The sequence below is a fragment of the Cucurbita pepo genome, chromosome 18, assembly GCF_057944985.1.
Source record: "Cucurbita pepo subsp. pepo isolate OVF chromosome 18, ASM5794498v1, whole genome shotgun sequence".
Classification (NCBI taxonomy): Eukaryota; Viridiplantae; Streptophyta; class Magnoliopsida; order Cucurbitales; family Cucurbitaceae; genus Cucurbita; species Cucurbita pepo.
In genome coordinates, this window is record NC_141815.1 from 4,321,788 (window position 1) to 4,344,654 (window position 22,867).

Here is a 22,867-nt window from a genome sequence, read left to right on the forward strand (position 1 = left end):
ACTAGCTTTACCACCTTCACTTTCAAGCGTACACGATGTATTTCATGTGTCCATGTTAAGGAAATATATTGCAGACCCGACACACGTAATAGACTACAAACCTCTCAAAATCGAGGAAAATTTAAGTTACCAGGAGAAACCGATTAAAATTCTAGCCCGAGGAGTGAAAGCCTTACGTAATAGGAGTATAGGTTTCGTTAAGGTATTGTGGCGTAACCACCAAGTCGAGGAAGCTACGTGGAAACGAGAGGAGGAAATAAAGAAAAAATATCCCGAGTTGATCCACGAGTTCGAGACTTTGAGGACGAAAGTTCTTTTTAGGGGTAGGTAATGTAATAGCCCGAAAAATGTTCTGTTCTTTTTCCTTTTAATCGTTTTCTTTTTCACGAGGTAATAAAAGGCGAGAATGAGTCGCATTTATGAATAGGGCCCAATTAATGTATATTCTGCATTTCAAGGTATAGTAATGACCTTAGATTAAATAGGAAAAATATTTGGGTCGTTACATGAGAACTAAGCCTGGGAGTTGAATTAGTCAAATTTTATTTAATTTCATTAAGTAGGCTCATAATGTGATTAGTTTTTAATAGTTTAAAAACTTGGTAATTCACATTAAAACAATCCAACCAACATAAGGGTTATGAAAGGGTAGATTGGAAACTTAGATAAATGAGATTAGCCTATTTTTCTGAGTAATAGAAAACTCTCTCAAAATACTTAGTGGGAGAAGGACGTTTGTCAAGATATCAAGATATTAAGGACACATGTCAAGATATCCTACGTTCTTTATTATTGATTCCCACCGTGAGATTCATGCGGGGCCTCGTGGCGGCATTTGGACCGTCCCCCTACAAAAGGTGTTTGCATGAGTCAACACCAAGGTGAATATCTTGAGAAAGTATTTATAGTAAATGGGAGAAGGAAATGTGTCAACATTTCCTATGGTCTCCATCATTGGTTCATAACGTGAGATCCATGCGGGAACTCGTGGCGACTTTTGGACCGTCCCCCTACGGAAGGTGTTTGCATGGGTCAATATCAGAGTGAACTCTTCGAAAGGATAAGATTGTAATTTTATTTTCAATACTTGAGCTACCCTTCGGCGGCACTTGTTGGGATAAAATTACAAGATCTAAAATATTATAAGAATAAGAGTTATTCTGGTATAATGTTTTGTTTAGATTGTCTTAGTTTACTGAAGGAACACTTGACCTACCCTAGGGCAGTACTTGTTCTAAATCACTAAAGTACCATTGCATTAGAAATGGTTTATAGAGTTCATTTTATAAAATTGTTTGTTTTCTATGTTGAAATTGAATGAATAGTTGATTGTTTGTAATTAAATAATATTTTATATTTTTCAAATATTATGTTTAAATTCTCTCTATTGTTTAATTTTTATTACTCATATGTGAGATTGAGAAAATTTTAATACTTGTAAAAAATAATATTAGCACTATATGATGGTAATATATATATATATATTTTTTGTTGTCTTTATTGAGAAATGTTCTCAAGACCTATTGTTAATGTGAATCGAATTATTCGAAGAGCATATGATTGGTGAATCAAAGGTGATGAGAAAGCTTTGTTCATGTCTTCTAGTTGACATGTTGGATGTCATGACTAGAAGATAAGAAAATGACAAAAACACGTGAGATGTTTAAGTCAATAAAAGCTAAATTTAGATAGTTATCTAAATGATCTCGAAATTAAGTATTACAAAAATTAAAGAAAAATCTTATGACTAAAAAGCTATGATAGGAAATAGTTCCTAATCAGCCTCGAGAGAGAAATTTTCGAAATTACTCTGTGGAAAGAAAAATCTAAATGATAGCAAATTTGATTTACTAGATTTTTGGTGGAGACTAAGTGACACACTGGATAGTTTATATAAGATCTACTATCAAGATTTGTTCTTCATTCCATTTATATGTAATTCTTGAAAAATACTTGATGAGATAGACTAGATTCTACTAGTTGACATTAGGAAATTAATATCAGTGGGTGTAGTGGAAGACATTGAGATGTCGTTAAGTAAAAATTGTTACTAAATGCTGAATATGGTGTTTTTAATAACCATGAGAGAAATTCAATTTCTCAAACTTTAGTTAATATAGTATGAATTACTTTGAAATATTTGTTTATATTTTCAAAATTATTTGAAAATATGTTCGGCTCAAATTAAGTACAATTAGTATGTGTTATGCTACGAAACATTGAGATATTCATGATTAGAGAATCAAGAATAAAAATACATTGTTTTCTCCAAAAGATGATACTTGTCTTTGAGAGTTAATTTGATTAATGTCAAATTGAATACAATGAAAAGACTAATAAAAGTTAATTCTGTAAACGTTGGAGTTAATTACTTTACATGTCTATAGATCTCACTTTTCATGCAGGATAATCATTGGGCTTTTATTGAATAAGGCTGCAAGACCAAAGAACGTTTTGGGCTTAGGCAATGCAAAAGTTGCATAAGTCAAAGAATATTGTTATATTGTTAATATTTTATCAATCTGATTCATGATTATTCAATATACAAGTATCCTTATCAAATGTAACTTACTCTATTTTTTTGAAAAGTTCAAGAAAAATGAGACTAAAGTTAAATCCATTTTGGTAAATCTATCAAGACACTATGATCTGATCATAATGAATAGTACGTGTAACGATCCAAAATTTTCTACTTAATTTAAGGTCGCTATTGTATACGTACCATAAACATTGAATGCAGAAGACTTCATTTATATTCCATAAAACATAACCTTTAACTTAAAACACAGCCATGGACTTACGTGTTTCGAAAACATCTTTAAAACGACACAACAAAAGACCCAAAATAAAATAAATAAGCGTTAAGTTTAAAACATCCTATTCTAGCCTAAGTCTAAGAAAATAAATACCACTATCCTATGCATATGCTATGATCTCGAGTTGTGATGCCGTCGTCAGCCGTACAGGAATGCCTTGCCCTAACCTGAAAAATGTAGTAGCACATGACTTGAGTATTTAAAGAAATACTCAGTAAGTGATCCCACTATTGGGGTTAAATGCAACAATCACATGCAATGAAATGATGGGACCTAGCTTTCGTTTCGTTTCGTTTTGTTTTCCCTACGGTGCTGTCCTAACGGGTAATCTTCGATGTGTACCATATACTCTACACACAGCCCATACATGCGAGTATGGGCTCACCAGCTAGTTCGCACACCGCTGGGCCACTTTTTTTATCCGGTGGGCATACTCTGAGAGCCCCTTATGCCGGGACCTGTTAGAACTAGTAACCGTCACGGCAGCGCTATGCAAAGCATAACGATCGTTGTCCTGCCATTGGATGTACGCGTTCGTACCCTCGTGATGGGATAGGGGTATCCCCCCAGATGCATGAACACACATAATGCATGAGGTCCCCACTACTTCTACAATTTCATTATCCTTTAATACAACCCTGCTAGCATTAAGTACATATCATATCATTTTTCATATCATTTTAAATATCGTTCATCATTCATATCATATCGTTTCTCATTCTTCCGTTCTCAAATCATACATAATTCTAACGAGGTTATATTTCATGTCATTTATCGTAATTTCATGTCATTCATATCATGTTGTATACACACAATTTAAGAGACCTAACATAACGTTCTATGCTTTTAACATAACATTTCATCATATGCACATCATACCATGACATATTGCATCACAATGTATTATATCATAAACAAGTAATAACGTAAACACTTCATAGTCATATTATTCTCTAACTTATCATAGCCTTAACGTTCTTATACCTATCACAAACATATCATTACGTGAACGTACCTTAGTCATATCATCACAAGAACTTAACCTAACGCTATCGTTCTATCAATCTATCACAAACCTATCCCTTTCTACCCGTAACCTAACCGTATTCTTCCATCAATCTCTCTTATCCATATCACTCCGGTATGTAGCCTAACCTTAACGTTTCGTGAACGTATTTTACTCCTATCGTTACATTTCGTTTTGTGCATCCTTCTTGTATCCTATCTCAAACATATCCTTGAACACATCGTACAGTAACTATTATCATACAATTCACATATTATAACATAACATAACATATAGGAAGCATATCGATCCACAGACGATTCACACATATCAATATATATGACACATGCCGAACCACAGGGCACGTGTCAACATCAAAATATAACCATGCCGATAGTAAGGTCACTTACTTGGCTAGCTTAAGTCGTTGTCACGAATATATCTTTAATTAAAGTTCGATTCCGTCCTTTGAAATCCCCAGAGCTCGTTTCTTATTTACAAACAAATATTTTTTAAATAAATTATAACTTGCTCATGCACTTGAAGCAAATCGATTGAACTGAACTTTAAATTTTAGTCAAGAATGAGTTCTAGGGGGAGATATGTGTAACGCCCAATTTTAAAAAATGTAAAATTTTTATTTTTGGAAAAAATAATTATTTTTAAGGAGTCAAAAAGAAAGAATTTGAACATGTGATAAAAGGAAGAAAAACACGAAAATGAAGATAAAAATTATATATAAATGTTTCCTAATGTTCAATCGTTGTTCAATAAGGTACAAAACTAATTCATTATACATTTATGTTTATTTTATTATATACATATATTTCTAGCCTACATTTATTTGATTACGTTAATGTTGTTTTTTTTCTTTTAGAATTTGGGTTACATTGTAATAAATAAAATCTAAATTTTTAGAAATGACGTGAGTAGAATATTATATTACATTGTTGCCTAAAAATAATTTTTACATTTTTTGAATAATGAAAAATAAAAATTATTCTTTATATATATATATATATATATATAAAATAAGTGCTTTCCCACCCCCATAAATTTCACTATGGTATAAACTTTTACAGTATTTTTTTTTTTTCAATTTCTTTTATTTTTATTTATTGTGTATTGTTGAATGATAATTTTTGACCGGTCACGAATGGTAGAGGTGTTAGGTTGAGGGTCTCAATAGATAAAGGAAGAAGAGAGGTGTTATAAAAGATGTAAGGGTGAGTGTCTCCGTGTGTGGGTAAAAAAGAGTAATGGTTGGTCCTAGAGAAAGTGTTTGAAGGATATGGAGGAATAATGTGATGATAAGTGCCCGAAGAAAACATTAGAAGGAGGGTTGAAACCTCCACCTCTAACCACCCTAAATTTTATTTATTTAATCTAAGGGCATTACTATATCTTGAAATGCGGAATTTACATTAAGTGGGCTCTTAATGCGCCTTACGCTGGCCTTTTATTACCTCATCAAAAACGAATACAAGGGAAAGAAAGGGAAAAGAACAACACTCAAACAACTTTCTTATACTACCCTGTGGTTTATTATGCGATTACAATTCAACCTATTCTAACCTATACTAATGATGCAACCGGGAATTCAACCTAAACTAACCTATTCTACGAAATGAAAAACAATTATCCTATGCATGTGCTACGGTCTCGGGGTGTGCGATGCCGCCGTCGATCTCACATGGGTGCCTTGCCTTTATCTGAAAAGTATAGTAGCACGAGGCTTGAGTATTTCTAGAATACTCAGTAAGTGACCCCCTATCGCGGTTATGCAACAATCACATGCAATGAGATGATGGGACCTATCTTTCAATCTGTCTTCCTACGGTGCTGTTCTAATGGGTAAATTTGGACGTGTACCATATACTCTACACACAGCCCATACGTGAGAGTATGGGCTCACCAGCTTGTTCGCACACCGCTGGGCCACTTTCCTTGTCAGGCGAGCATACACTAGGAGCTCCTTAGACCGGACACCCGTTATTACTAGTAACCGTCAAGGCAGCGCTATGCAAAACATAACGATCGTTGTCCTACCATTGGATGTACGCGTCCGTACCCTCGTGATGGAATATGGGTATCTCCCCAGATGCATGAGCACACATAATGCATGAGGTCCCCAATATTTATACTATATCATTAATGAATATAACCCCACTATCATTTTTCATGCTTAACATGTCATTTCTCACTTTCAGTCTACGTATCATACATATTCCTAATGATATTTCAAGCAATTTATTGTATTTCATGTCATACATTTCATGTTGTCTACATTCAAATATCTCATACAATCATGCCATAATCATTTAAGAATCACATAAACGTCATAAGCACTACATATCACATCATTCTAAACACCATACATTCACGTTCACAAAATTACGTACTTAAGCACAACAGTCTAGCATACAATTTAACATCACGTGCGAATCCACGGGCACGTGCCAACATACAACAAACAACGCGTAACCTACAACGGGTGAGCCACTTACTTGGTAGGCCTTAACCGAAGTACTCCCTAAAATATAAACGTAAGCTCCTAGCTCCTTGTATACGTCCTACGCTTCCGTTGGTGGTTGGTTCCTATTTGGTCATTCGACAACTTCGTTAGTATTTCACAAACATAAATAATTTCAAACTTGAATTTGTGAAATACGACCTTAAAATGATCTATTTTACCTTAAATGGGGTCAAAACTAGGTCCAGGAGGGTCAGAACAGTGGCAAAATAGGTCAGAAATAGGGTTCCCGAGCCAAATAAGCTGCCGGAGCCAAGAAGCCACCGCTGAGCCGATTAAGCCGTCGGAGCCGAGGGGTGTCGCGCTGTAGATGTGCCACGCGGCACAACCAGAGGGCGACACGTGTGCAGCGGTCTCGGGTCGAGCGCGCGGGTTTTCGGTTGCAGTCGCGGGTCTGGGCTAACCGCGAGTGATTGACCAGACCTATACTGAAAGGTAACATCTGCCGGTGGGCTGGGCTGTGAGCGTCGGGTGTTGGATTGGGCTTGCGGGTCTCGGGTCGGCTGGGGTTTTTGTTCTCAGGTCGTGGCTGATGGGTTAGGCCATAATTGAGCTTTCTGGTTTGGGCTGAGGCGACTGGGCCGCGGGAGTGTCGTCGGTCGAGGTTTGGACTGGAGTGGGTTGGACTCAGTTCGGGTCGTGGAGTTTGGCCCTCGGGTCAGACTTCATCTTCTTCGCCCGGTTACCCGAAGTTTTCTGACGACATCTCTCTCACCTCGGTAACATCGTTTCGACGTCCTTTTTCCCTCATTTTTTCTCCGTTTCTGAGTCTCATTCTCCCCCTAATTCCGTTTTTGGTATTTGTTTGGTTCGTAAAGGCCTAACACACTCAGATCTGAGAGGGTTCGAAAATTCAACGTTCTATCTCCCTTGCCCGACGCTGTACAACAAGTAGGACTCGTGTAGATCTACCCCTGGTGTGTGTAAAAGTCTTTGGGATTACTTTCGTTGCGTAAAACAGAGGTTTCGACGTCGATTTCGTAGGTTTTGGCTTTGCCGGAGTTTCGTCGAATTTTCTTACTGTCTTTCTCGTTTTCTCACTATTTTTCCTCTCTGCAGGTGTCTTGGAGGTGGCTGAAGGTCGGGTTTGGTTTCCGTGGTGACCCCAATGTCGGGCGGCCTTTGTGGGTCGTGTGCAAACGAAAACTCCGGCATTCGCTGGAGTTTTCGGTCCTGCTGACAACCGTTTTTTTTTTTTTTTTTTATCTGACTCGTTACACCACCCATGTGGTTAAGAGCCACAAATTCTAACCAACTGAGCTATTTCAAGCACACAATCACTAAATTTAATACTCGAGCATTGACGGAAACGTGTGTCAGCTAACTGGTGAGGAGCTGCAGCTAGGCTACACGTGTCGACGTTTTGTTGGCGAGCGCAGACCCACGAGGACCTAATCCAAGATCAGCAACCAACCGACCAAATGTCCTTTAGATAACCTGTGACCTATGACCCTGCTGATTGCGCCATATGTCACGATGACATAATTGGAAGGAAAATCATGTGCCCTTGGATTCGAACGTAGACTATCAGAGCCAGAAGAGACAATGGTTGATCGTTAAGGTACAAAACTAACCTATTATACATTTATAAATGTATATATTTCTATTATACATTTATATTATATTATATTATCAACAGTATGATTTACTTGTGTTTTTTTTCTTTTAATGTGTTAGGTTGAATGAGAACCGTTGACTCGTCACAAATTGCAAATATTTATCACATTGGTAATAAAATTATAAATTATTGAAGTTAAATTGACAAGTGTCCTAAATTAGAATTGAAAATAAAAAATAATGAAAAATTCTGAATAATACCACTTGTTTGCATGACCATCTAATCAAGTACGGAAAGGTAATAACATTGAGTCATAATATTCAAAGACATTCAAATAAGTAGATGACATTTGAAGCGCACAAAACAAGCTAGCATACTCAACGTACAAAATCAACTATGTCGAGTTTGTTGAGAATAAGCGATTCGAGAAGCGCACAAAACAAGCTAGCATACCCAATGTAACGACAAAAAATTTTCTACTTAATTTAAAGTCGCTAATATATACGTACCATAAACATTGAATGCGGAAGACTTCATTTAAATTCCATAAAACATAACCTTTAACTTAAAACACAGCCATGGACTTACGTGTTTCGAAAACATCTTTAAATCGACACGAAATAAAATAAATAAGCGTTTAAGTTTAAAACATCCTATTCTATCCTAAGTCTAAGAAAATAAATACCACTATCCTATGCATGTGCCATGATCTCGAGTTGCGATGCCGTCGTCAGCCGTACATGAATACCTTGCCTTAATCTGAAAAATGTAGTAGCACATGGCTTGAGTATTTAAAAAAATACTCAGTAAGTGACCCCGCTATTGGGGTTAAATGCAACAATCACATGCAATGAAATGATGGGACCTATCTTTCGGTTCATTTCGTTTTTCCTACGGTGCTGTCCTAACGGATAATCGTGGACGTGTACCATATACTCTACACACAGCCCATACGTGCGAGTATGGGCTCTCCAGCTAGTTCGCACACCGCTGGGCATACTCTGGGAGCCCCTTATGCCGGGACCCGTTAAAACTAGAACCGTCACAGCTGCACTATGTAATGCATAACAATCGTTGTCCTGCCATTGGATGTACGCGTCCGTACCCTCGTGATGGGATGGGGGTATCCCCCATATGCAGGAACACACATAATGCATGAGGTCCTCCTATTTCTACATTTATCTTTAATGACCATAATCCCCCTGTCACGTTCCAGGCTTCATGTCATTCTCATTTTCATTTGACATTTCATACACATTTCTATCGGGGTTATGGTTCGCGACAATTTACCGTGTTTCATGTCATACAATACATGCTGTTCACATTCACATATTCCATACAAACATGTCATAATCATTCAAGGACCTCGTATCGTTACATGCATTACACATCACATCAGACTAAAAGCATACATAGCATACATTCACGTTCACATAACTACGTACTTCAGCACAATAATCTAGCATACAATGTATCATATCATAAACAAGTCATAACGTAAACACTTCATAGTCATATCGTTCTCTAACTTACCATAGCCTTAACGTTCTTATACCTATCACAGACATATCATTACGTAACGTATCTTAGTCATATCGTCACAAGAACGTACCCTAACGCTATCGTTCTATCAATCTATCACAAACCTATCCCTTTCTACCCATAATTTAACCGTATTCTTTCATCAATCTCTCCTATCCATAGCACTCCGGTATGTAACCTAACCTTAACGTTTCATGAACGTATCTTACTCCTATCGTTACATTTGCATCCTTCTCGTATCCTATCTCAAACATACCCTTGAGCACATCGTACCATAATTATTATCATACAAACCACATATTATAACATAACATAACAAATAGGAAGCATATCGATCCACAAACAATTCACACATATCAATATATATGACACGTGCAGAACCACAGGGCACGTGTCAACATCAAATATAACCATGCCGATAGTAAGGCCACTTACCTGGCTAGCTTAAGTCATTGTCACAAATATATCTCTAATGAAAGTTCGATTCCGTCCTTTGAAATCCGAGTCAACCTATATGAGCTCATGACATCAGTTTCAAGTTTGAACTCTATAAAATTATTTCTCTAATTTACATTGGCCATCGTAAAATTCTGATATTTAGTGTTAGACAAAATTTAAAGGAGCTCACTGCCCTTTAATATTTCCTGTTTTATTGTTAAATACTGTTCAACAAATCTTTCCTCAATCTCCCTCTCTCTCTCTCTGATTATTTTCATTAATGAGTTTTTCAATTGTGTAAACAGATATTACTGGCCAATTGTAAGTTGATTGTTTGGCTACGATCTGGTTTATAGATCTGCCAACCAAAATTTTATTGAATCTAATAGGTTTTTCAATTGTGTAAACAGATATTACTGACCAATTGTAAGTACAATTGTAAGTTGATTGTTTGACTACGATCTTCTAGTATATAGATCTGCCAACCAAAATTTTATTGAATCTAACTTTATAACCTTATTTCGTATAACTTAAAATGGTAACAAAAATCTAATCAATTCAATATGGGATCGGATTATTACAGGACTTGTTAAGATATGAAAGAAGATTTGATCCTAAATTAATTTCTTATAACCATAACTATAAAAGAAAATGAAATCTGAAATAGGAATTTACGGTAATAACTGACAAAAATCTCTAAATCTGCAATATGTTGAAAGCCCATTTTACTTCTTCTCAAATCTGACCATGGTTGTTTTTCTGTTGTTTTTTTTTTTCTTCAGTTGGCTGGTTGAGGAGAGATAATTGTGGGAAGGGATGAGAGGTTTAGCGGAGAGAAGTGGGGAAATTTTTTTTTTTAATTTTAATTTTAATTAATTAATTAATTAATTAATTATTATTATTATTATTTTAACTATTTTTTATAATTATTTTTATTTGTTTATTTCTTTATTTATTTTTGGGCTATTACACCCAACCTGCAAAATCAACTTGTTGAGAATAAGCGATTCGAGTCACGTGTGCATATTGAAAGAAATTAAAGTATACAAATTAAATTTCATTCCATGAATTAAATTTGTTTGTCGAAATCTCATGTGCATGCCTTCTTTCTTTTCTATTAATAAGTCTATTAATATGTTATATTATTTTTAGTCTCTTTTTGAACAAAAATATTCAAGGTATGACTACATAAAGGTAAGACATTTATGTACGGATGACTACGTCGTAGTGACGACCATGAGACTGAAGCTAGGGTAGATACATATATTTTGTTTTTGTGGCCCTTAGGTTAGAATAGAAAAATATTTTATTTTATTATTTATTTATTTTATTTAAATTCATGTTATTTATTTTATTGATTAAATGACATTATTATTGTAATAACCAAAAGAACAAAAAGATGGAAACTTTGTCCGACATTGCTAAAGTTGAAAAGTGGTAGGTTGACCCACACTATAGAAGGGAGCTCCGCCCCCATGTTATTTTATCATCCTAATTGAACGGTTTGAGTCAGTCGAAGAGTACACTTTTTTATCGCTCAAGGTTGCATTTTGGCTGATTCAGCTTAGATTTGATACAATCAAACCTTTGCTTCTAGTTTCAATTATTCGGAAGCATTTAAGATTAGTATTTTTGGAGTAAGTTTAAAGTATTTATGCATAATTAGACGTAGCTAGTTTAAATTATTTTATGCAAAACTACGTGAGCCAATTCTCATATTAGAATTCTAATTTATGATATTGGACTCCTAGGTAGAATTAAATTTTAGAGAGCAACGTTAAACTAGCATTAAAGGGTCGTAGTAGCTTTGGCCTAGGCCAACCAAGTAAGTGGTCTTACTATCGGTGGCCTATGATTCACCTAAAAAGTAAAGTATAGCAAAAGTGAGTATAAAAAATACTTAATAAGTAACTTACTTATAGACTCTCATCTCATCTCCTCCTAATTAGGATTCTCAAACTATGTGCTCATCATGCTCCATGAGCGGGCAAAATATAAGGAGTCATGGTTCAGTTCTAGCTTTATTGGGCTCATCAAGTCTTATACCCTAAAGACACCTAGTTTGACGTTGTAAGGATTTTAGTCTCATTGGGCTCATCAAGTCTCATCCCCTAAACACACTTAATCTAAAGGTGCAAGGTCACCCCCACGGGGTTAACTTATGGTTTCATTGTGTACCTAACCTCATGTTCTGTTATTCTAGGGTCCATCTATCCATCGCGCTATTTGTACATATGTTATTCTAGGGTCCATCTATCCATCGCGCTATTTGTAGATAGGTTAGGCTGCCCTCATCTATCTCGCTTTAGAGTTGATAAAACAGGTATGTTGAAGCCCTCGCTCTCGAGTAGCCTCCCAGGTCTCTTTGTAAATCTACATGTGCCTACTACTAGACGCTAGCTGGAAGCTCCCCTAGTGCCACCAAATAAGATCTCTATTCCTACCAATTTTAGACTTGAATAATGCATGCAAGGTGTCACAATCGCACTTTTCTTAGCAGCAAACTTTGTGATTGAGCGACAGCCACTCAAGATTCTATGAAAAAAAAAACAGCAAGAGATTTTCAAAATAGATTTTGCGAGCAATGTTATTTTGGGTTTAGTATTGCATGGGAACGCAACCCAATAATATCATTTGTCTAGATTGGAATTGAAGAGGTCCCCACCCAAAACAAGAATTATACCACTAGACCAAATGCCCATATATTTGACATTATTTGTTATGTTTTATTGAATGTATAATCATTATTTTATTATGTTTTATTGAATATATAATCATTATTCTATCACCTACTTTTTAGTTCCAAAATTGAATTGTCAATTTCTATTCAAAGTCCAATGTCCTAACCACTAGACCATGAGACCACAAATATTTACAAAATTTGTGTGTAATAAATCTCTAAACTTCAAAAATAAATAGTATCTTCATATACTTTCAAAATTTTGAAAATTATTGATGTTTCCTCGTTTTTTCAGTTTTGTATTTGATTAAAAAGTAGTGAAAGAAGTATATTAGGTCAAGTTTACAATTATGCTACCATTCTTTTTTAGCCCTACGATCATAAATATGGTTAAAAAGTAGTGAAAGAAGTATTTTCTTCGCCCAATTATTCTACCATTCTTTTTCAGTCCATGACTTCGAGCATACCTACGGTAAGATACTCGCATTCACGTCGTCCCTTGCGCTTTTCTTCACCGTCAGCAAATTTACAATTTTTGAATACTGAGGTATAAAGATGGTCGAATTGTGTAGATACAAGACACTACAACGTTGTGGGAACGTAGGCAATGATGTTGATGATCAAAGAGATAACCTATTTCACACACGGTATTTTAGTCAAGGAGACTCCTTGTAGTCTTGTCATTGATAGTGAAAGTTGCACCAATGTAGTAAGTACCATGTTGATCAAAAGGTTACAAATTTCAACCCAACACCATCCTAAACCTTACAAGTTTCAATGGCTCAATGATAGGGGAACAATGAAGGTAGTTTCTCAGGCTTTAATATCTTTTACCTTGGAAAAATATAAATATAAAGTTTTTTGTGACGTGTTTCCAATGCTTGCTGGAGACATATTGCTTGGTCAACCTTGGCAATTTGATAGGAAGGTCATGTATGATGGTTATTTGAATAGGCATTCTTTTATAAAAGATGAACTACTCTTGTACTTTTGAGTTCTGCCAATGTATTTGTTCATGAATTAAAGTTTGAGAAAAAAAAATGTTTGTGGAGAAAGATGGAAAGAAAAACAAGAATTGAGTGAAAAATTAGTAAAAACAAAATGAAAAAAAGATATGAAATTGAAAAAGAAAGAAAGTGAGTTGTTTGGCTAAGGTGAGAACGGCCATGTTTTCACAAAAAACAATCTTTGTACTTATGGACAAGGACCAATATTTGGTCTCTAACGATAACAACTTGTCTTTGCCTAGTGTTTTAATCTCTTTTACAAGAATTTGATGGCGTGTTTCAAGATGAAGTACCGAAAGGACTACCTCCCTTAGAAATATTGAACATAAAATAGACTTCATTCTGGGGGTTGTCATTCCTAATAAGCTAGCTTATAGAGTCAATCTAACTGAGACTAAGGAAGTTCAAAGGAAAGTGAAGAGCTCATGGAGAAGGGCTATTTACAAGAAAGTTTGAGTACATGTTCTGTATTAGTCTTACTGGTACCAAAGAAAGATGAAACTTGGCTCATATGCATGGATAGTAGAGTCATCAACAAAATCTCTATTTAGTATTGACATTCTATTCCTAGGCTATACGATATGTTTGAGGAATTGCATGGTTCGTGTTTATTTATAAAGATTGTTTTGAAATCTGGATATCATCAAATTAGAATACCTGTAGGATATGAATGGAAAACAATTTTTAAAATTAAGTTTGGATGGTATGAATGGCTAGTTATGCCTTTTGGGTTAACTGATGCTCCTAGTGCATTTATGCATTTAATGAATACTATTTTGAGAGAATATTTGGGAATGCATGTTGTTGTGTATTTTGATGATATTTTAATTTATTCGAAAACTTTGCTGGAGTATGTGTAGCATCTTAAGTCATAGAAATTTCATGCTAATTTTAATAGAAAAAGTTTGCCAACACAAAAAAGTTTACTCTTTTTTCTTAGTCGTAAAAATGGAGGGAGTAAATAAAGATAAAGTCATTAGGAATTTGCCAACACAAAAAAAATGTAAGTGAAGTTTTGAGTTTTCATGAGTGAGTTAGCTTTTATAATAGATTTATAAAAAGTTTTAGCACCCTTGAAGGATGGAGTGAAAAAAGAATGGTTTTTTTAAATGGAAAAAATGCAAGAGAATGCCTTCAATGTACTTAAGAAGAAATTAATAATGTACCATTACTTGTTTTGCCTGACTTTGATAAAACTTTTGAGATAGAATGTGATGAGTGGTTTATGCATAAGTGTTGTTTTATGCAAGAAGAAAAATCTTTGGTGTATTTTAGTGAAAAACTAAATGTGGTAGCATTGAACTATCCTACTATGATAAAGACTTGTTTGCTTTGGTTCGCACATTGCAGGTGTGACAACACTACTTATGGCATAGAGAAATATGTATCCACTCTGATCATGAAAGCTTGAAGTATCTTACGGGTCAAAACAAACTTTATGGTAGAAGATTTGCTTTTAGGAAAAGCAAGTTGTGTATTCCTAAATGCTCTATAAGAGCTTTACTTGAAGAGGAGCACACGTGGCTTAATGAGACATTTTGGGATATATAAAACTTATAATATGTTACATAGACACTTCTTTTGGCCGAAAATGAAGCATGATGTTAATAATTTTTTGTAGCCAATGTGTTTAAATGCAAAGAAGCTAAATCAACCAAATGGATTGTATATTGCCCTAACAAACTTTGGACTAATATATTTATGGATTTTGTTCTTTGTTTGCAACACACTAAAAGGGTGATAGTATTTTTGTTGTGGTAGACCGATTTAGTAAAATGATTCATTTTATTGCATGCAACAAGACTAATGATGCAAAGCATGTTGCTGGTTATTCTGTAGGGAAGTAGTAAGATTAGGTGGAATCCCTGGAATCATTGTTAGTGATAGGGATGTTAAATTTTTAAGTCACTTTTGGAAAGCCAATTCGGATTCACATCGCCTACAGCCGGGCAACCTATGTTGAAGTCTCTGGCCAAATTTTGAGAAGAAGGTTTTAGAAAACGACGGTAGAGAGATTTTTGAAAGAGAGTTTGAAAGCAAGATTGAAAAAAGGCTTTCAAAGCAATGTTATAGGCTATAAATGAGAAAAGTAACACGAGGGTAGTAAGAATTGACGATTACTTGCACTCTCTATAGTACATTTCTTCGAACAATCATACAAATTCTGGGGAGGGAGAGTTGATGACTAGGCACATCTCCCTATAGTACATTTTGAGGCGATTTAGGTTTGAACAGTTTAGATATGATTTTACCGAACAATAACACAACAGAAAATACAATAGTAAGACAATATAATATGAAATCAAATAAAGGGCTTGGCGTGACATTGGAAACATGTCCTGGACGAGCATGACTGTGACATTCTCTCCCACCTAATTGGTTAATGTCCCTGCCAACCGACTATTTTTTAACTAACCATAAGTCATTAATTTAGTTTAGGGCATGTAACATATATCCAGGGAAAAATAAAGTTGGCATAACCTTGTTCTTAACCCTCTCATCAGGAAATCTATGGACAACACGGCATAATCAAACTCACCTGCTCAATAAATCACAAAATTATCATACAATTCATGCTATGGTCTTCAACAAATCAACCTTAGAGTTTAATTCATATATGCGGAAGACTCTTAATCATATCATTGGCTAAATCACTCAACTACTCGAGTTTCCTAGCCTTAGCTATCAAATCTCATGCCCAATTTGTTCATTATTCATGCCAAATCATCATATGCCCAATCCTAATGCCTCCTCTAAGTATTTCTTGCATAAACTTCCATTTGTCTATTTGTTTGTTTGTTGACTTCTTGAATTTGGTTCGGCCTTAAATAATTTTCAAATTTTCTATTGGGTCATAAATTGAGTCGAATTGTCATGAAATCACGGCAAAATGAGTCCGAAAGTTTAAATTGAGAGAAAAAAAAAAGGAAATTTAGTTAAAAAAAAAAAAAGAAATTTAGTTCAATTGGATTAACGTCAGTCAAAAAAACCTATTTTGTTTAGTCCAACTGGATCGGTGACTATTGATAGTCTTAAATATGCTTCGATTCCAATTACGAGGAATCCGTTTATGGCCACAGATCCGTCATTAAAGTTACTCATAATATTGAGAAGGGCCATTGACGTTAACTTGGAGGGCCATTTCAAGAATTGAACTCGGGACCTCTTACACCAAAATAAAACAAAATAATGTTTTATTGAATATATAATCATTACTTTTTTTAATAAAGAAAGAGAGTATTGAAATCTAGGAAAATGGAGGAATTTCCTCCTTATATTTATATTAAGATACTTTCTCACTTGTTTCACTCTTACTTTTAGTAATGGAATTTGTTGATAATAAGATTTGGAAGAAAAAAAGAATAAACTTTAAATTACTACTCACAAACATAAAATAGGTCGAGATTTGAGCTTATGTTACTAAATTCAAAGTTCAATGTCCTAATCACTAGACCATGGGACCAAAAATATTTACAAAATTTGCAAGCATTTTGGACCTTTAGAAGATTCAACAAGCATTCATACTTCATTTACAAAATTGGATAGACTCGGTTCAACCATCATTTCATGTGTTACAAGGTGATTGAATTGAGGAATGACCATTTGGAGCTTTAGAAGTGAACATTTGCACGATTGAAGTAGCGGATGAAGTTGCAAGCATCATTTTATGAGTTGTTAGAAAACATTATTTATTATTTTTAATTTCATAAAGTTTGTAATGGTCAAATTGACCTCGTCTTTTGTGGGGATTTAAAAGGGGATCATGATTGAATCACTACCACTAACTTCTTTTGTGGAGAGACGGTAAATAAAATTAGAGTGTGAACGAATGAAATTGAGATCTCAAATTGAGACTTTCACCCTTAGAAATCCGAGCATCATCCTTGCCATTTCTAAGTTTCAAGCAATTCTTGTTGTAGATTTCATTTGAGCCATTCAATCAAGCCTTGGTTAGGTTGGATTGTGGAGTGACTCAATTTAGAACAAGGTTCCAAATCTTGCTTTTAGATCTTTGTTCTTAAGAGGTAATCTAATTCTAGCCTTATCTTTTGGTTGATAGGAATTTTGTATAAGGAGGTGTTAATTTCATTTATTCAAGGGTTCTTGCTTCAACAAAAGCTTGGATCGTTTGGGTTTGGATTAGGGTTGCCTTATCACATGAATCCAACCATACCCATGGTAAGATACTCGCATTCACATTGTTCCATGCACTTTTTTTCACTGTCAGCAAACTTAAAATTTGTTAATACTAAGGTACGAAGATAGGGGCATTGTGTAGATGCATACAAGACAGTACAACGGCGTGGGAGCATAAGGCAAGCCAATAGGAACTCACCATAGTTGAGATCTAAATGGAGGAGTGACAGAAAAAATGGAGTCAAAAGGTCTCGAGAAGAAAGAGAAAGGTAGACAGAAAGACTCGTGAATCAAGCGAAGAAGACAACGGGATATGGTCATATTTGGTTTGAACTTCGGCAACCCATCACTACAGACAACCCACAGCCCATCATTCCTTTCGGTTGGTGACCCATTTGCTACCCACGGCTCAAACAAGACTCACTAAGGAAGTTGCCAAAGAAAATTTGGAGAAAATCGAACACAAGAAGCTTTCTTAAAAAATACGTATGGAAATCACTTGAATTTCAATATATACCCTAAGTCAAATGTGAGTTAATGGTACATGAAAGAAAAATATTAAGAATGGTGAGGTAAGGGAAAAACTAGACGTTTTGCTAAAAAATTAAGTAACATTAAATTAACTCCATAAATAAGCTCCGCTTCTTATTAAATTTTAATACTCGACATATTATTCTGAGTTAAACCAACTTATGAAATTTGGTAGCCATTGGATATTCCTAAGATGGTAAATTGAGAGGAGGTTTAAAATGACCATAATGCCATTCGCCCAAAATAACCTCGTTTTACAACTTTTGAGACATTAAGTAACATGGAACTATATAGAAGACCTTGAAAGGGGGTTATCAAGTTACTAGTAAGTTTTCACGCCATCGAATCACGTTAGGTTGTTCTTTAATGTTTACCTAAATTAAAAACTAATGAGTTTTGATGCTACTCCATGATATAATGTATAAGCCTATGTTCATTTATAGACCATGTTCTAAGAATACCTAGGATCAATTGAATATCATGGTAAATAAGTTGCTAGGATTGAAACCCAAAAGTGACCGTTATCTCCCATCACGCGGTGTGCGACAATGCCCCTATTCCTTTTTTATGTGGGATGCCCTACACTATGTATCATGAGCAAGATGATGAGGAACTTTAGAGAAAAGTTTTTAGGATCAGTAAGTGACAGGTAAGATTATAAGCTCTAAGTGCCAAGACCCTGAAGATACAAGAAAAGATAACATCCGAGCTTAAGGTTGACATTAAGAGCCTACAAGTAGGCTACTTATTGACTTTTTATTCACTCCATGTTTACATTTTTTTTCAGGCTAGGAGTTGGTCATGGATGGGAGCGAACTTTGGAGCGTGGTGATAAGACAATCATAATCTAAGCCCAACAATCGAAGTTTTTGTTGAATACAAAACCCTTGAATCAAAGAAATTAACTCTTCCCATACAAAATTTGGAACAGCCAAAAGATGAGGCTAAAAGTAGATTACTTCTTAAGATCAAAGATCTAGAACCACGATTTGAAACATGGTTCCAAGTTAAGTCACTCTACAATTGAACTTGATCAAGGCTTGATTGAATGACTGAATGCAATCTACAGCAAGAACAACATGAAACTTAGAAATGACAAAGATGATGCTCAAAGTTCTAAGGATGAAAGTTCTAATTTGAGAGCTAAATTTCATTCATCAAAATCTGCCTTTTACCTAATAATTTGTGGGTATTTATAGTCTTTCCACAAAACAAACTTTCAATTGTTCAAATGCCCACTAAATGGTCATTCCTTAATCGAATCAACTTGTATCACATGGAATGGAGGTTGAATCGAGCCTATTCAATTTTGACGATGAAGAATAAATGCTTGTTGCATAATTTTGGTCTTGGATCGTGTAATAGATCTAGCTGAAACACTTGGAACACTATGATACTTATCAGAGGGCCATAGACTAACCTTCATTTTAACTTAGTATATGTAACAGCCCAAGCTCACCGCTAGCAGATATTGTCTCTTTAGGCTTGTCCTTTCAAACTTCCCCTTAAGTTCTTAACGGTTTCCACACCCTTATAAAGAATGTTTTGTTTTCGTCTCCAACAAATGTTGGATCTCACAATCCACCGTCATTCCGGACCCATCATCCTCACTGGCACTCATTCCTCTCTTTAATCCATGTGGGAACTCACAATCACCCCCCTTTGAGGCCCAGCATCCTTGCTGGTACTCGTTCCTCTCTCCAATCAATGTCGGATCTCACAATCTACCCCTTTTCGTGGCCCAGCATCCTCGCTGGCACTCGCTCCTCTCTCCAATCGATGTGGGATCTCACAATCCACCCCTCTTTGAGTTTCAGCTTTCTCACTGGCATACCACCCAGTTTCCTACTCTGATACCATTTGGGACAATCCAATCCTCTTTGTGCTTTCCTTTTCAGACTTTCCCAAAAGGTTTTTTAAATGTGAGCGGCTAGGGAGAGGTTTTAACACCCCCCTCTTCAATGAATTTGAGATCTAACAATCCATCCTCCTTGGGAGCCCAATGTCCTTGCTAGCACTCTTTCCTCTCTCCAATATATGTGAGATCTCACAATTCACCCGTTCGGGGCCCAGCGATTGTACCACATTCACTCCCGAGTGAGGCAAGCAAATTTGGATTCGTGTCACCTACGGGCCAAGCAATGTATGCTCAAACCTCTGGCCTGATTTTGAGAAGAAGATTTTAGAAAACAAGGGCAGATAGATTTTCGAAATAGATTTTGTAAGAAAATTTGAAATAAGGTTTTGGAAGCAATTTTATAGGCTATAAGCGAGAAAGGTAATACAATAGCTTAGATAGCATATTACTTCCGATAGGAAGAATTAACGATTAGTCACATCCCCCTGTAGTATATTTTTAGGCGATTTACGTATGACAGGCTAGACATGATTTCGCCGAACAATCATGCAAATTTTGGCTTGGTCGAGTTGACACTTAGTTGCATCCCCCTATAGTACATTTTGAGGCTATTGAGGTCTGGCCTGGATATAGTTTCGCCGAACAGTAATACAAAAGAAAATACAATAATACGATAATATAACATGAAATCAAATAAAGAGTTTGGCATTGCATGGACATGTGACCATTGAGCTATACGCCTTGGACGAGCATGACCGTAACATCATCCCCCACCTAATTGGTTGACATTCTTGCAATGTTGCAAGGTTATAGGCTATAACCTAGAAAAGCAACACAAAGGCTTAGATAGCATATAACTTCGGGTAGTAAGAATTGACGATTATGTCCAATCCAATTGGATCAGTGAGGTCAGGTTCAAGTAAAGCAATTTAGGTCGGTTAACTAAAACCATCTTCTTCCTCACGATACCAACTACTCACCTACACTATGATTCTCCTTCAACCAGTCACTATACTCGCTCCACGAGCAATGATTGTGTAACACAAGTCTGAGAAATTAGTGTTTTGCCCATTTTGTCCTCCATGCCTAATTAGGGTTCGGAGGACTAATGAGGAGGAAAGGAAAAAAAAAGTAAAAAAAGAAAAGAAAAAAAAAAGAGGGTTTTAGATAAAAAGAAATAGTCATTCGATCCGATTATGAACTTGAGACCTCTCACACCCAAAGCAAGAATTATACTACCAAACCAAATGCCCATATGTTTGCCATTATTTATTATGTTTGATTGAATGTGTAATCACTATTTTATTAATAATGAAATCCATGTAGAAGTATTATTATCCTACCTTTTAGCTCTAAACCTATGCAAAATTTGATTATTTAAAATTATGTTTATGGGCAGTAACCATAGAGGAGAAAAAAATGGTTGAAGTTATTCCATAATATAATTTTTAATTTGATAATTTCACTTTAATCATCAATCATGAATACATAAAGAAAATTTTAGAATTTAGATAGACGGTGTGAATTGAAGAAAAAAAATTGGGAGTAAGAGGGTTGTCCCTTGCATCGTAAAGATATGCATATTTCACTATTACAACACGCATATGAAATAGAATAAAATAAAAAACAGATCCCATCGAGATTTGAACTCGAGTTACTGGATTCAAAGTCCAATGTCCTAACCACTAGACCATGGGACCACAAATATTTATAAGAATTTGTGTGTAATAAATCTCTCAATTTCAAAAAATAAATAGTACCTTCATATACTTTCAGAACTTCAAAAATTACTGATGTGTCCTCGTTTTTTCAGTTTTGTATTTGATATGGTTTCAACACATTAAAATCAATTAATATATTAGGTGACCTTTACAATTATCTACCATTCTTTTTTAGCCCTACGATAATAAATATGGTTAAAAAGTAGTGAAAGAAGTATTTTATTCGCCCAATTTTCTACCATTCTTTTTCAGCCCATGAGAAGCATACCCACGGTAAGATACTTGCATTCACGTTGTCCCTTGCGTTTTTCTTCACCGTCAGCAAATTTACAATTTTTGAATACTGAGGTATAAAGATAGTCGAATTGTGTAGGTAGAAGACACTACAACGTCGTGGGAACGTATGGCAAGCAAATAGGGACTCACCATAGTTGAGATATGAACAGAGGAACAACGGATAAATGGAGTCAAAAAGTGTCGAGAAGAAAGAGAAAGGCAGATAGAAAGACGCGTGAATTGGGCGAAGAAGACAACGGGATAGGGTCAAATTTTGTTTGAATTCAGGCAACCATCACTACAACCAACCCACGACCCATCATTCCTTTCGATTGGTGACCCATTTGCAAGAAGTTCAAGAAACGAGGCTCCGAACACTAGTCAAGAGGTAAATAAACATCTTTGAGTTTTCTGAATAAATACTTGAGAGAATCGATTGGATTCTAATATATAACCTAAGTCAAGTATGAATTAATGGTACATGAAAGAAAAATATTAGAACAGTGAGTTAAAGGCCTAAATCGGATGTTTTGTTAAAAAGTTAAGTAACATTAAATTAACCCCTTAAACAAACTATGCTACTTACAAAATTTTAATACTTGGAATATTATTCTATGTTAAAGCTACGTATGAAATTTGGTAGCCATTAGATATACCTAAGATGGTAAATCGAGAGGAGGTGTAAAATGACCATAATGTCCTTCGCCCAAATCAAGTTACAAGTAAATTTTCACGCCCATGGAATCACATTAGGTTTCCCTTTC

At 35.4% G+C, this 22,867-nt stretch overlaps 1 non-coding gene across 1 annotated transcript; it reads right to left on the reverse strand.

Moving 5' to 3' along the window:
- Window positions 1-21,734: 21,734 nt before the first annotated feature.
- TRNAQ-UUG (transfer RNA glutamine (anticodon UUG)) lies at window positions 21,735-21,806 on the reverse strand. The gene has a single exon. It is a non-coding gene; the product is annotated as a tRNA-Gln (tRNA).
- Between the last annotated feature and the right edge of the window lie 1,061 nt (window positions 21,807-22,867).